The 16,562-nt window shown below is 51.5% G+C and overlaps 1 pseudogene; it reads right to left on the reverse strand.

Annotated features, from left to right (window-relative positions):
- Window positions 1–1,791: 1,791 nt before the first annotated feature.
- LOC102170591 lies at window positions 1,792–3,209 on the reverse strand (annotated as a pseudogene).
- Between the last annotated feature and the right edge of the window lie 13,353 nt (window positions 3,210–16,562).

Below are 16,562 nucleotides of genomic sequence, written 5' to 3' on the forward strand. Positions count from 1 at the left end.
CCCCCCACACTCTTCCTTCCCAAGGGCCTTGCACATGGTGTCTTGCCTGGATGGTGGGTGCTGGCAATGCCTGATCCCCCGAGGGCAGCCCCTCCCACTCGGGCCCACATGCCCTATGATGGGCGCAGGACTGTCACACAGAAGGGCACATTGTACCAAGCACAGGACATGGAGTCTCGAGGAAGCACAAGGTGGTCCAGCAAAGCACAGATCCTGGGGGGCCTCCCAAAGCCCCGCTGGGAAGCCCTGATGCAGATCTTCCTTCCTGAGGTCCTTGGGTGGGCGCTGGCCAAGCCCTCATCCATCCCCTCCTTCCCACCAGCTCCTGGAAGTGGGTTGGGGTGTCTCTGCACCATGGTTAGTGGCACTGCTCAGAGAAGAACACACACACATCTCCAGGAGAGCAAGCAGAACTGGGCCTGAATCTGCACCAGGAAAGCACACATAGCTGAGGACCCAGGACCACAGCAGGTAGGGCCTTGGCTGGCGCTGAAGCTCAGGATACGTGGCAGGACCAAGCATTGGCTGACCAGGTAGGTGGAGACACCCAGCCTGGGTTCATGGGTGCCTCAGGGCTCTGCGAGGGGTGGGAGGGAAATGGATGATGGCTTGGGGGTATGTGTTGATGGGGAGGGGAGAAGAGCTGGGGCAGGGAGGGGTTCCTTGAGACTTGGGTTACTAGGGGGCCTACAGGGGCAAATCTGGACTTCCCAGGACAGGGAGCAGCCTGCCCCAGGGGATGCTGAATAGGCATCCCCTCTGGAGGGGTGGAGGAGGCCCAGGCACCATGACATGGCCCTTATCTCTCAGGCCAGTGTGGGCAACAGCTGTTTGCAGGCACCCCTCAACTAGGCTGGGGCTGGCCACTCAGGGCTGTTCCCAGTTGGCAAGCTTTGGGGATGACCTTGGCATTGGCATCTGGTGAGTGCTACTTCTCCAGGTGAGTCTCAGGTCTCCAGTGACCAAGCTCAAACCTAAGCAGGACAAAACAACCCTCCTTCCCGCCAATGAATTCTTCTCCTCCTTCTCTTCCTCCCTCTCCTCCATGCCCCTTCTCCTCTTCCTGCATCTCCCTCCTCCTCCTTCCACTTTTCCTCCTCCTTCTCCTTTTCCTCCTTTGGAACAAAAGTTTATACCATGCATACCCACTCACAGCAAAGCCAGTTGTGGGGTACTTGCCCACCATGTACCCAGGGCCCTATCACAGTCTTTGCTGCCCTTGTCCCTACAGTCCTTCCAGGCTGCGGAGGCCGGGGTAGGGGAAGATTGCTTGTAGACTGGTGCTGGGTGCCATGGGCCTCGGGGTCCTCTGCCCTCAATGGCGGAAAGGTTCCAGGGTGCTGCCTTCCTGGGGACTCCCTAGGGCAGTGTATATGATCCTGAAGACAGGCTGGATCCTGCGATCTCCCCACCGGAGCATCTCCTGTGTGCCCCACAGCTCTTCCTTGCCAGCGCTGGCTCCTTGTGGCAGAGATGGCCTCCAGAGAGGCTCCTGTAGGCCCCACTTGGCCTGGGGGCCCATCAGCATTGGTAGCTCAGAGCCCACAGGGTGGGTGTTTGCAGGTGGCCAGGAGCCAGGGCCAATGCCAGAGCCCCCGATTACACCTTCTTCAGCCTCTGCTATGTAGGGGTCTCTGTCTGAGGTGCAGGCACCCATTTTGCTGCACATGATGGTACCCTGCTTGGGCCTCCAGCACCTCCCTGAACTAATTTTGGCTTGGTTGGTGGAGCACCTTCCAGCTGGTAGAAGCTGAGGTGGCTGGGCCTGGCTTCCCTGCCCCTCTGCACCACTCAAGGCCCCTGCTGTTTGTGTGGACTGCCTCTTCCCCTGTTACACTTTTTCTGTTGCCTGCTAGCAGAGGGTGTGCCTGGATATGTTGAGCCTATGCTTCTTAAGCCTTGGGGTGGTTCAACGGCTCCAGCCCCTCTCTCGTTCCCTGACTCTTCTGCTGCCAGCTGAGGCCTGGGCTTTGCCGGAGGCTGGTGCTTGGCCCTAGGAAATAATGCCTGGCTGTGGCCTTCCTCCCCAGTGTCACAGCTGGAGGATAGCCGCCTGCACTTCAGAAACAGAACGATTCCTTCCTGGATGGTCTGAGTGCTGTTCTCAGCAACTGACCCTGCCTGCACCATGACCTGAGGGGTCAGGACACTGTCTTCTGATGCCCTGCAGACACTTTCTGCTTGACTCTGGTTCTCCTCGGTCACTGCCATGGTGGCCTCACACTCCTCTTCATCTTGAATGAGCTTCATTAACTGCAGGAAAGTGAGTGCACACTCTCACTGATCCAGTAGCTCGAGCTTGCCCTGGAGGGCAGTGGTCAGGGAGGCTCGAGCTAGGATGTGTCTCAGGCAAGTCGTGTCTGCGCTTCTCACTGACAAGGGGCTGTGCTGCATGGCTTTCTGAATCAGGGGCACTAATTGTACCAAAAAACCAGAGACAGTCTCTCCAGACTTCTGGAAGGTCTGGACTAACTTAAACTGTGAAGTTCTATGGTCCTCTTTATCCTCAAAGATCTGCTTCAGGGCCTCCAGGCCCTCCTTCACTGTCATGAAGTCACTGCTGGCCCTCAGTACCCACATGATGGACTGGGCAGGGCCACATAAGCTCTCCAGCAAATGCCACCTCTTCTCTATCTCATGCACCTGCCATAGCTGCATCATCTCAGTCACCTGCTCTAGCCAGGTTTCAAAGCTCTCTTCACCTGGACCTGGGAGAGTGTTTCCCAAAAATGTCTTGAGTTTTCAGTACCACAGACTTTCTTTCAGAAGCTGCGAGACTGGTTTGCCTGACTTGAGACACACCCTCTGGCTCTGCGCCCTCCGAGTGAGTGCTGTACTGCAGGGTTTTGGCCACATCTACCATTCTTCAGCCCTCATCTTTTAGGAAGTCCTTCATTCTGTTGATAAATTCCTCATCTGGGCTACAGGGTTTCACCACCACTTCCCAGGTACCTCCATTTCCTAGGATCCGGCTGGGCACTGTAGCATAGTTGATGGTGTCAGTCAATTCAAGGAAAACTCCATTAGCGTGGTCTTCCCTTCTGAACACTGTGCCCAGCACCCTATAGGTGCAGAGGGACTCAGCCTCTCCTCAGGGTCTCTTTAATTTCTGCCTCACTACACTCCACAGGGATCCCCACGAATAGCAAGGCCTTCCTAGAGTCCAGGTCCATTCCTCTGCACCAAACTTCCAACAGAGTCACAGCCATTGCTCCCACTTTCTATGGACTGGTCTAATACTAAGTGCAGTAATCAGCTCACAAAGTGTGAGCTCACAAGGAGGTTTGGGTCAATGCCAAGTACAAAGGCAGAATCATCTCTGTTTTCTACAGCCTATAAACGGAAATGGAGTGGGAACATCATTAATGCCCACCCTCCCAACTCCCACCCAAAACCCCTCCACTACCCCCCTTCCCTTTCTTGTCACAGGGATTTAGCCCCTGCTTCCCAGGGCTTCATTAGTCATTTGATGGAGGGGTTTCTTTAGGCCCAGCTTCCCCGACCTTACCCCCTCCCTGCTGACTCCCGCTTGCTGTGGGCTCCTCCTCAAAGTTCCAGGACTCTGCTGTGTGTCCTGGAGGTGCCTGTGGTGAAAAGGCCAGAGGTGGGAGGCAGGGCCCGCCAAACCCTCCAAGCAGGAGGGGTGGTGTGTGTGTGTGTGTGTGTGTGTGTGTGTGTGTGTGTGTGCACGCACACATGCCCATGCCATGGCTTTGGGCTGTGCCATCCCAGGGCACCTGGTACCCACTTCTCTGGGTCAGAGGTTAGAGGATGAAGAGGTCCAGTTCCCTCCTTTCTCAGAAAATGCCTGACAGATGAGAAAGATGACTGGGGCTCTGCACAAGGCAATGAAACTGGTGGGTGAAGAGAATGTGTGACAAGCTGTGGCGTTGCCATGGATACTGAGAACAGCATGGACCGTGAGTTTCCATCACAGAGGGGTGTCATGTAGTAGGTAAGGTTAAGGAGCAACAGCTGATGTCACTGGCCTCTAACCAAAGAAGTATCCTTTGTTGCAGGGGAGGGAAGATGGGGGGTGGGGAGCAAGGACCAAGAGCTGAAAACATGAGCCTATGTTTTCCAGCTGTCTGGAAGCTAGAATCAGTGGCAGAAAAGGGACCCAAAAAGGGTCTCCAGTGCCACAATGCAGGAACAGACGACTCTGGCCCTAGGTGTGGCCTTACCCTGTAGACCCTGTAAACCTTGGCAGGCAACCCCAGCCCTCCTGCTTTTTGCCAGGGTGTCTCCCACCTCACAGCTGTTCACCACACTGGTTAGGGATCCAGTGGCAGTGCAGTTGCTAGAATTCCACCCACAGGCAGCACCAGACCTGCCCTCCAGCGCTGCACACAGAAAGTTCCTAGTGCTGGGGTAGTGGACACTGCTTCATTGGATCTGTTCCAGGCAAGGCCGAAGTTCTGCTTCACAAGCCCCTGCTCAGGCTGTGCCAATTCTGATTCTACAGAAGTGCTCACAAGCACTCTGCTACAGAGGTATGAGAAACTGCTCAACTGGTATTCAATGCTAGTGCAGTTACGATTATTGCTGCAGTGTGCACGCTTAGTCGTGTCTGACTCTTACCGACCCCATGCATCACAGCCCACCAGGCTTCTCTGCTTATGGGATTTTTCAGGTAAAGATACTGGAGTGGATTTTTCAGGTAAAGATACCCCCTTTCCTCTTTCAGGCGGTCTTCCCGACCCAGGGATTGAACCCACGTCTGCCTACATCTCTGGCAGATTCTTTACCGGCCAAGTCATGAGGAAGCCCTCAATTATTATTACTCTGCCCTCAATTCCACCCCTCTCTCTTAAATCTTAAAGTGGAAGAAAGTGAAGTCACTCAGTTGTGTCTGACTCTTTGCGACCCCATGGACTGTAGCCCACCAGGCTCCTGCATCCATGGAAATTTCTAGGCATGAGTACTGGAGTGGGTTGCCAGTTCCTTCTCCAGGGGGTCTTCCTGACCCAGGGATCGAACCCAGGTCTCCCACATTGCGCACAGACACTTTACTGTCTCAGCCACCAGGGGATCCCAACCATAAACCTTAATCTGCCTGCAATGCAGGAGACCTAGGTTCCATCCCTGGGTTGGGAAGATCCCCTGGAGAAGGGAGCGGCTACCCACTCCAGTATTCAGGCCTGGAGAATTCCATGGACTGTATAGTCCGTGGGGTCGCAAAGAGTCCGACGCGACTGAGCGACTTGCGCTCCCTCACTGGCTCTTAAACCTTGCCCTAGCTGCCAAGTCCCACCTCCACTGAAGCGCAACCGATGCCTTAAGCCCCTTCCCTGACGCCTAGCCTCCTGGCATGTTTGACCCAGATCGCCACCAAGCTCCACCCCGTCCAAGTCCGGCCTCCACGAGGCCCCACCCCTAACTGAGCTCAGTCCCTGACCCCAAGCCCCACCCTGATGGACTTTCAATCCCTGCACCCACGAAGCCCCACCCCTTCTCGTGACCCAACCCCCTACTCAAGTCCCATTCCTGACAAAGCCTTGCCACTACCTAAGCCCGATCCCCGCCCCCACTCAAACCACATCCAACCTCGTCCCAAGCACAATGCATGTCCTAAGCCCTGACCTCACTCAAATCCAACTACTGTCCCCAAGCCTCTGCCTTCATTTCCCTGTGGTCTCTGCCCTCACCCAGGGCCACCTTCTTAAATCCCTCCACCCCTCCACACACTCTACCTCAAACACCCCTCATTCCAGAGCAGGGATATGTCTGGTCAGTGGAAGTTGGTAGAGGCCAGGAGAGAAAGGGCTGAAGCCACTTTCCCTCCACGGTAAGGCCCAGAGCTACCAATCCTGACCACCATGGCTGTGAGCGGGGTTAGATGTGAAAGAGGTCCCCCTGCAATTCCGAGGCTGGTTACAATGTCTGGAAATGGCACGGTACTGGTGCACGCCAGCCTGATATAGTGGGATCCCACTTCCAGGGGAAACATGTAGCCACCAGCCCTTGGGACGCCAAGAAAGATGGCAAGGGTCATTGTAGGGAATCCCATGCGGTTTGGGTTGTGCTCTGCGTCCCAGGCCCCGACCAGTACCCACTGGAGATGCCTACAGGTCAGAGTGCCTGATCAACACAACCACCATGCATCTGTCGCTGCTGCTGCTGTTGCAGTACACACAGTCCGGGAGCTGGTGGTGGGAAGAGGTTGTGGAGTGATAGACCCTCCCACCTCCCCTATACACCCGTTCCACTCCCCACCCCCCCCACACACAGCTGCACATGACCCACTCGCAGCTGTGCCATAGCAGCATGGCACCCGGCCCTGCCTCGACAGGGGGAGCCCTCACCCCGCCCCACCCCAAGGACACCCCTGGTCCTGCTGCACCTGGGAGGACAGAGTTGGAGTTCAACTAGGGGCACCTTGCACGGCAGAGCTGGACAGAGTCCAGCCTCGGATTTGCTGGAAGGTTGCCCACCCCTGGCACACCAGACCCAGCCATAAGCCCAGCAGTCACCGTGGCTCTCTTTGGCAGGGCTCTTACACATTGGAAAGGAGCTGCGGTGTGACAGTTGCCAGTCATGCTCTCCATTTGCATATTCCAAGGGCTCAGCTCAGTGCTGGGTGCAAAAGCAAAGCCTCAGGGGAGCTTGCTAAAGGAAATCCTGATCCTTTCCTTTTAATTGCTCTGTTCTCTAGGGAAGGATGGCAAAACTACTACTGTTTCCTGTAAAAACCGCACATGCATAAAAATGTCTACAGTTCATCCATTCTCCTATTCTCTACTACCCACCTAGTGCCAAACTGCTTTCCACCCTTTTCCAATGATTTCTTCCACTGAAGGAAAACTTGGCGGGGGTGTGTGGGACCCCCACCTGCCGGTCCGGAAAAGGGCATGGGTGGAGCTCAGGGTTGCTGCTGCGACGAGAGAGCGACTTCTCATGTCAGACCCTTGTGACCCCATGGACCTTAACCCACCAGGCTCCTGTCCTTGGGATTCTCCAGGCAAGAACACTGGAATGGGTTGCCACTTCCTCCTTCAGGGGATCTCCCCAACCAGGGCTCCAACTCACATCTGACTCCATCTCCAGCAGATTTTTTACCTGCTAAGCCATTAAGGAAGTCTGCAGCTCAGGGTTACTGCCATGAAATGTATGCACAAATCCGGTGCATCCTAAGTCGCTTCAGTCGTCTCTGACCTTTTGTGACCCCATGGACTGTAGCCCGCCAGACTCCTCTCTCCATGGGATTCTCCAGGCAAGAATACTGGAGTGGGTTGCCATGCTCTCCTCCAGGGGATCTTCCCGACGCAAAAATTGAACCCACAACTGCCTGCATCTCCTGCTTTGCAGGCCGATTCTTTTTTTTTTTTTAATTGAAGGATAATTGCTTTACAGAGTTGTTTTGGTGTCTGCCAAACATCAATGCAATATGTGAACTGTCAACTTCCAGATGTTCAAGCTGGCTTTAGAAAAGGCAGAGGAACCAGAGATCAAATTGCCAACATCTGCTGGATCATGGAAAAAGCAAGAGTTCCAGAAAAACATCTATTTCTGCTTTATTGACTATGCCAAAGCCTTTGACTGTGTGGATCACAATAAACTGTGGAAAATTCTGAAAGAGATGGGAATACCAGACCACCTGACCTGCCTCTTGAGAAACCTATATGCAGACAAGGAAGCAACAGTTAGAACTGGACATGGGACAACAGACTGGTTCCAAATAGGGAAAGGAGTACATCAAGGCTGTATATTTTCACCTTGCTTATTTAATTTATATGCAGAGTACATCATGAGAAATGCTGGGCTGGAAGAATCACAAGCTGGAATCAAGACTGCCGGGAGAAATATCAATAACCTCAGATATGCAGATGACACCACCCTTATGGCAGAAAGTGAAGAGGAATTAAAAAGCCTCTTGATGAAAGTGAAAAAGGAGAGTGAAAATGTTGGCTTAAAGCTCAACATTCAGAAAACGAAGATCATGGCATCTGGTCCCATCACTTCATGGGAAATAGATGGGGAAACAGTGGAAACAGTGTCAGACTTTATTTTTTGGGGCTCCAAAATCACTGCAGATGGTGATTGCAGCCATGAAATTAAAAGACGCTTACTCCTTGGAAGAAAAGTTATGACCAACCTAGATAGCGTATTGAAGAGCAGAGACATTACTTTGCCAACAAAGGTCCGTCTAGTCAAGGCTATGGTTTTTCCTGTGGTCATGTATGGATGTGAGAGTTGGACTGTGAAGAAGGCTGAGCGCTGAAGAACTGATGCTTTTGAACTGTGGTCTTGGAGAAGACTCTTGAGAGTCCCTTGGACTGCAAGGAGATCCAGCCAGTCCATCCTAAAGGAGATCAACCTTGGGAGTTCTTTGGAAGGAATGATGCTAAAGCTGAAACTCCAGTACTTTGGCCACCTCGTGCGAAGAGTTGGCTCATTGGAAAAGACTCTGATGCTGGGAGGGATTGGGGGCAGGAGGAGAAGGGGATGACAGGATGAGATGGCTGGATGGCATCAGTGACTCGATGGACGTGAGTCTGAGTGAACTCCGGGAGTTGGTGATGGACAGGGAGGCCTGGCGTGCTGCAGTTCATGGGGTTGCAAAGAGTCGGACATGACTGAGTGACTGAACTGAACTGAACTGAAGCTAGTTTCTGACCCCAAAAAAGACGTGGTTTGGCTGATCAGATGCAGTGCTTGTTCCAGCCACCTGCTGAATGGCTTGCAGCAGATTAACATGGATGTGGGGCATTCCATGTGAGTCAGGTTAGGCCTGTTGTACTTGAAAACAGCAGAGAAGTCTATTTTCAACACTCAGCCTTCAAAACATGTTCTGAGTTTTTATCAGAGGTGATTACTTAAAACAAATAAGAGGACACTTAGGTCATGATACTTCCCTATAATGTTTATTAATGCCAGAAATGAAATAGTAAAAACACAGTGAAATTTTCAAAATGGCATGATTTTGTCACATTCACAAGCTCCAGGGGTTGGGACTTCAACATCTTTTATGGGGAGACACAATCTAACCCACAGCCACCCTCCACCACCTCCCACTTCACTCTGAGCACAAGGCCATAGCATGTGCCCTGAGGCCTCCACATCCAGTCCCTGCCAGCTCTCGGCCCCCTGTCCTGCTGCTCTCCTCTTCACCCACTCTGCTCCAGCCGCACTGGTCTCCTCATGCTCCCAAACCTCCCTCAAGTCCTCACTCAGTCTCTGCTTCACAAAGAAGCCGACCCCGACCACATGACTGAAAATAGGAAACAGCCCCTCCAAGCGCTCCCTCTCTTTGCTCCTGCTGCTTGTCCGGCCAGAGATCTCGCCGCCTTCGCATAGTTTACATAGTGTAGCTGTTTTCTCATTTCTTGACAGTCTCTCCCAGCTGCACTGGAGCCTCCACGGAGGCCTGGAACAGTGTCCAGCAAAACTTTTTCCTTGAGTTACCGAATAAATAAAGCTTCTATAGAAAATGTAAGAAAATATCCTTGTGAGCTAGGAGTGGGGAAGTACTTCCTAAACATTGTTTTAAGCCCACAACAGATTAAATCAAGAATATACAAATATTTTTAATATTCTGTGATCATCAAGTAGGTAAGTATAATTGCAATTTGTGGAAATGGGCAAAGGAGGCAAATAGGCTAGTTACAGAAGAGGAAACCCTCAAAGGTCGCAGGATGCAGTAGGAGTGGAGATGGTTGCTGCATGCCAGGGAGCAGCCTGGCACGACTGAATCCAGTGAAGCCTGCACATCCCTGAACTCCAGCGTTTCTGCTCCTGGGAAACTGTGATCAGTACACTCAGTGGGGTGTATGAGGGGATCCACACAGTGTCGTGTGTGGAGGCGGGAGTCAGAGCCACCTAGATGTCCCACTGTCTCTCCTTCTGCCCTGATGTCAGACCCTCAGGTGGATCTGGTTAATTCATGAGTTTCCACTTGTGGGATGGATGACAGCAGAAGTCAACATGCTAGACTCGGTATATTCTTTGGGCTTTCCTCACACATGTCTAACCAGAGTGACCACACCTACTCTATGTACCCATGTGACTCTGGTTCTGCCCTGACATGCTTTTTCTCCAGGGATGATGTTAATATGTGCTAAACCTACAACTAAAACTGTAACAATGTCTGCTCACAGCTCCCTCTTTATAGCACCCACAGGGAGTCTGAGACAGGGAACTCATTTAGTTGTCTGTAAGCGACTGTGATGCTTTACTTCCCACTTGGCTTTCAAACAGGATCCCTAGCCCAGCTCCGCACTGCCCTTTACTCAGAGAAGCTGGCCTGCTTTCCTCTCATCATGGTGACTTTATTTATGTATTTTTGCTTGTTCTCATTGTTCACTGATGCACACGGGCTTTCTCTAGTTATGGCCAGTGGCATCTACAATTTACTTGCTGAGCACAGGTTTCTCATTGTAGTGCCTTCTCTTACTGCAGAATATGGGCTCTAGACCACAGGCTCAGTAGTTGTGGGGCATGGGCTCAGTTACTCCACTGCAGGTTGGATCTTCCTGGACCAGGCATCAAACCATGTCCCTTGCATTGACAGGTGGATTCCCGTCCACTGAACCCCCAGGAAAGTCCTCCATATGTTTTATCTTGCTCTCTCCTGAACTGTAACCACTTTTCTAACCTCTGCTTTCTCCTGGATTAAAAGTATATTGCTATATGTGTGTGTGTGCTAAATCATGTGTGACACTTTGCTATCCAGGAACTGGACCCCGCCTGGCACCTCCGTCCATGGGATTATCCAGGCAAGAATACTGGAGTGGATTCGAATTTCCTTTTCCAGGGGATATTGCCCACCCAGGGACTGAACCTGTGTCAGTTCCATCTCTTGTGTTGGCAGGCAGATTCTTTACCTCACTCGCGACGTGACTATCAAAAGCCTGAAAGAAAGTGTGTGGCTTTACAAATTGGACCACCTCAATCAATTCCTTTACAAAGAGTTTACTGACACCATCCACTAATGCCTGCTGCTAGTCCTTTCCCACTCCTTTCAAACAGGTCCAGCTTACCATCTGCAGCCTTTGACACATTCCCTTTGCATGTGTTTTAACCTAATATCAGCTTTATTACTGATGAAACTGATTGGGAAGAACGTGGCTTGGGCATCTGAGCCAAGTCAAGCTGCTGACTTCCTCCAGACTGGCTGAGAACTAGGGATGGCCACCCTCAGGGAAACATGGACCTTGAGGATTGATCCACCTTCCCAGGCTGCTGCCTCCCATGGTCAGCTTCATTTCCTGTCACACTCTGAAATGTGTGACAGGCCCATTTTCTTCCATACATATTATCTCTCAGATTTGCTTTCTCATACTGAATCAGATTATCTGTCCAACACTCTATTTCTTTAATATTCCTGTGTCACTCTATAATGCTTTTTCCATCAGACTTATTCTCTCCCACACCTGATCTCTCCTAGACTCTATCTCTGACACTCTGTGTACCACACACTCACTCTGTCATGGTATCTGTGAGAGAGTTAACTTAGTCAGGTTGCTAGGGATATCAAGGCTCTTTAGGGAGGAGGTGAACATTCTTTCTCTTTCACATTATTTTGCCTTAGACACAGAGGCCTGGTAGGCATCAGAATCTCTTGCTCAAGGACATGCTTTTTTTGAGCTCAGAACCTATGTTTTGGGAGAAGATCTGTGTAAAACTTCCATGGCCTTGAGCTCTGTGTTAACCCATTTCTTCTGGTTAATATCCTGCCCATGTCATCCTCAGATGTATGTTATGGGAAAGGGACTGGGCAAAATTTTCATAGCCTTGAGGCATCCTTTTAATCTATTCTCAGCAGCTAGCAGAAAAGTATATAATGCTCTGCTTAAACTAGCAAACCAGGTACTCTTTCTACCCCATTCTGATATCCATGTCAGAAGCTTTTCCTATCACTTTCACTTCAATAAAATTTCTCCTACACAAAGCACTGAGTGACTGAAACTGCATCTCTTGGTTCTGGAATTAATGTTCTCCTTTGGAGACCAGGAATCTGGAGGCACTGTTCACCATTCACTGCACACGTTAAGTTATCATCTATCATCTTGCAAGCTCGCTACCACTATCACAGTCATCTGCATCTTATTTCTTCCCTTCACATTCTGTCCTTTTAAATTCCTGTCCCAATCACGCATTCCCTCTGTCTCACTCACTCAACACCATGCACCTGTCACAGTGGTAAACTCTCTGAGAAACTCATTGTATCATACAGTGTTTTCCCTTCATACTTCTGTCACTCTCTCCTCACACACATTATTTATCATTGGCATTATCATTTTCCTTTGCAGATCTCACCATTCAGACCCAAGTTTTAAGTCCAGTGCCTGATGGAGCACTGCAGTCATCATAGTTTTGAGAAATGTGGAAACCAAAATGCACAAGACTTTGAGCCACTGGTGTTGAGGAGTGGATGTGTTTGATTTTTGTGGAGGAGACCTGCATCATGGGAGACAGGATATCGACATGGCAATACTGCCTGATAACTGACTTGATGGATGAACATATGGAAAGCCCATGAAAGAGAACATGGACCATAGCAAGTGTTAGCTATCACTATGGATGAAGAGCACAGGTACTGCTGTAGAGTGGGCAGAGGATGGACACTCGTGGGTCATTGGTCTTGGCCCCTGCCCTCTAGTCCATTGTAGTTGAGTGAGCCCCCTTCTACAGCAGGACTATTTTTACAAATGTTCCCCCAACCTGACAGTGGGCCCCTGAGGGAGAGATGTGTCCAGGCTCCCTGCTGGGGTCCTCTAGGCTTCATAGCAGGGGACAGACATAGGCATTAGACAGGGTCTACCCACACCCTAAAACTGACTCAAAGCCAGATTGGAGAGAAAGTGGGTGGGTGGGAAGGTGGGACAGGAATGCCCCACCCACAGGGAAGTGTTAGCCACAGTTGGTGCCTCTCTCCGTCCAGTGGAGGTGGGGGAAGGCTGCTAGCCCTGGACTTGAGGGCTGGGAGGACTCTCCAGGGAGTGGGGATCAGGGGCCATGGGGTGGGGATCAGGGGCCAGAGAGGCCAAGAGTGTCCAGGGGAACATTGCCCTCCCCCAGTCCTTGAGTCTAGTCAGTTCCTCCAGTGCTTCTGAGGGGTCCAGGGCAAGCCGACAGCCTGGAGTCCCTGCAGTCTGTGTGCCTGGAGCCCCAGGCAGCCCAGCCCCATGCCATCCCCAGTGAATCTAACAGCAGTCCCCCCTTCCCTCCCCAGGTGGGCAGGCACAGCAGGCTCTGCATCCCTGGTATCATGCCTCCAGGGCTGGGCCACCCCACTCCCATGTGAAGGCACCTGTGCAAGTGTGCACACACACACTTATGCCCATGTAAATGCATCTCAGTCCTACTCTCTTTGATGCACACACACATGCATATGGGGACACACCCATGTGCATGCACCTGACCACACACTCTCTCACACCGACACATACATGCCCAGGTGCAAGCAACTCCACACACAGACACATGCACACACCTATGTGCATGAATCTGTGCACGTGCTCTCTCTCTCTGAAACACACTCATGCACATGCCAATGGGCAGGCACCTGTGTACCAGAACTCTCTCGGGCACATACAGAGATATGCATGCTCACACGGCCATGTGCATGAGAGCTGTGCATGCAGCTCTCACTTATACCCACACACACTCCAAAAGGCAGGTCCGTGTGCGTGGGCACTCTTTCTCTCTCAGGCACACACACAGACATGCACACTCACACACCCATGTACATGTACCTGCCCATGCATTCAGGCACACAAATGCACATATACACATGTGAGCTACATGTGGGACACCAGAGGGACAGACTGGCCCTGACCCTGGGGTGCCCAATCCCCTTCCAGAAGTTGATGAAAAGACCTGTGCTCAGCAGAATGGTCACCTGTGAGAGTGGGGTGCACAGGGACCAGGGCTCACCTGGGGTTTGCATGCTTGGAGTGGAAACAGTCACTTACCCTGAGGAGTGGGGCAAGATCTGTTTGAGCATGCGCACTGAGGAGCTGCCACCACACTAAGGGGTGGATCGCCACACAGAGGCCTCACGTAAAAGATGTTTACCAGGTTTCCAGGCCCAAGGCAGGGCTGACTTAGACGGCCCAGACAAGTGGGTGTTTGTCTGCGCACCCGCATTGGGGCAACATGGCATGCGAAAATGTAAAGCTTCAGGGGGTGGCACCCATTGTTGGTGGGAATCAATCCAGAGGCAGGACCAGGGTTTGTTTGCACAGGCACTCTGCTGAGTTGCAGGTTGCACTACAGATTGGGTTCTGTAGGGAAGGCTCATTCTTTCCTGAAGTGGAGAGAGGGGGAGAGGGGTTCAAGATGGAGTCCGAGGCACATGGTTGGGGAGCCACGAGGGCAACTGATGAAGACGCAGATGCTGTGGCCTTTGCAGCAAGCACAGCAAGTGGTGGACAAGATGTGCTGCATGGTGCTGGTGGCCACAATGGCCCTGGCGACCCAGCTCGCTCTGGTGATGCTGTCAGTCCTGCAGTTCCTGGCGGCGTCAGCAATGGCTGATCCCAGAGGCCCTGGCACTGCAGGAGAGTCAGGTGGTACAACTGGTGCCATTCTGTAGATCCCGGGGGAACCCGACGCACCAGGGAATGGTGGAGACACTGCACCTGGAGTGGGAGTTCTGAGTAACCAAGCCCTCGAGTTGTATCCTATTCCAGGAGCCCTGGTGGGCCGGGGGCTGTGGGGGTCGGGGGTTGGGCTACAGGGGTTGTGGGTTGCAGGCAGCGGGGCCTAAAGTGTAGGGGGAGGGTACACTTGGGGGGCTGCAGGGTATGAGTCAGGGGTGGTCTGGCTTCCAGGGGATGGTGGTGAAGAAAAGCAACCTGAAGTGATCCAGAGGGTCAGGTGGTGATATCCAGGGTGTCTGGCAGTGGCCTTGTGGGAGAAGGAGAGTCTCCATGAGCAGGGAGCCAGAGGTACAGGCAAATAATTAATGTGGATGGTGCCTTACCATATCTCCACCAGCAGCCTCACCGTGCCTTTCTCAACACATAAGGAGGCTGACAACGCCCGCCACTTCCTGACTGGACGTACTCAACTTCAAGGTCCAGTTCGGAAGGAGCTCTGCATTAATGGCCGCATGTTGGTTATGTCAATTCTAAAGGGTCCCAGCGCAAGGGCAGGAGTGGTGGGTGGTGACCTGCCTCGGCTCAGGAGGAGCCATAATGGAGGGTTAAGCCTAGAGAAGTGTCGTGCTCTGGGCTTGTTGGTGTGCAGGGACAGAGGGAGGACATGCTCCTCTTCCTCCTTCTCCGTGGGAACTGGAATTTCATTTTCCCTCACTTTTACCCGATTGAGTGCTGAAGACCATGCGCTGCTCCAGATGTACATTGCCTTCTGTCTGGTGCAGATTTCCCTGGTGATGCGCTCCTTGCTTCTGTTTGTGCCTCTCGTTTTTGCTAAGCTTCAGCATGGAAGAAAGGGTTAAACCTAGCCTATGTGCCCTAGCTTCAAGTGTCTTTCCCGAGGGCATTGCTTGCTACAGTAGTTTGATCAGGCTTCACCTTGTGCCTCTGCTGCTGCTTGGAGGCTCACCACATAGTTTGGTGATTGTTAACTGCAGAAAATAAAAGTGAGCTACTGTGGTGTCTCCGACTAGTTTTAGCTTATTCACTTCCTAATACTGCATTCATCTTCCGGTTGGAGGGGCCGTTCTGAGATCCAGATATTCAAGGAGTACAACATAAGTGAAGACAGTGTAAGAAGTGGGAGAATAAGAAAGTGGTGTACTGCCATTCAGTATTGATTTAGGAATATTTTTTTCCATTTTATAGTTACATTTATAGATTAAGATATAATACCAGAATGTTGTTGTTGTTGTTGTTCAGTCTCTAACCAGTGTCCAACTCTTTGCAACCCTGTGGACTGTACCAAACCAGGCTCTGTGTCCCCACTGTCTCCTGGACTTAGCTCAAGTTCATGTCCATTGAGTGGGTTATGCTGTCAAACCATCTCATCCTCTGTTCTCCCATTCTCCTTTGGCCAGCCATCTCTCCCAACATCAGGGTCTTTTCCAGTGATTCAGCTTATTGCATCTGCTGGCCAAAGTGTTGAAGCTTCAGCTTCAGCATAGTCTTACCAATGCAAATTCAGGACTGATTTCCTTTAGGATTGACTGGTTTGATCTTGCAGTCCAAGGCACTCTCAAGAGTATCCTTGTATCCTGAAACCATGCTAAACTCATTAATTACTTGCAATAGCAGTTTTGTAGATCCCATCGAACTTTCTACATAGACAGTTTGTCTGTAAATAAATGCGCATTTATTTCTTCCTTTCCAACTGATGCATGTTAACTGGTTTCTGTTAAAATGAAATCTCCAAAGTTTTGGTCACCTAATGGGAAGAGAAGACTCATTGCCAAAGACAAATTGAAGGCAGGAGAAGGGAATGGTTGGATAGCATCATGTCTCAAGGGACATGAGTTTGAGCAAGTTCTGGGAGATGGTGAAGGACAGGGAAACCTGGCGAGAAGCAATCTGAGGGGTCACAAAGTGTTAGACTAGACTGACTGAAGACCAACATGCTGATTTCTGTTATAATGGATTGGAGTTTCCTGCTTCTTTGCCTCACTGTAAGTTTACATT

This window comes from Capra hircus, unplaced genomic scaffold, assembly GCF_001704415.2.
Source record: "Capra hircus breed San Clemente unplaced genomic scaffold, ASM170441v1, whole genome shotgun sequence".
In the NCBI taxonomy this organism is placed as follows: Eukaryota; Metazoa; Chordata; class Mammalia; order Artiodactyla; family Bovidae; genus Capra; species Capra hircus.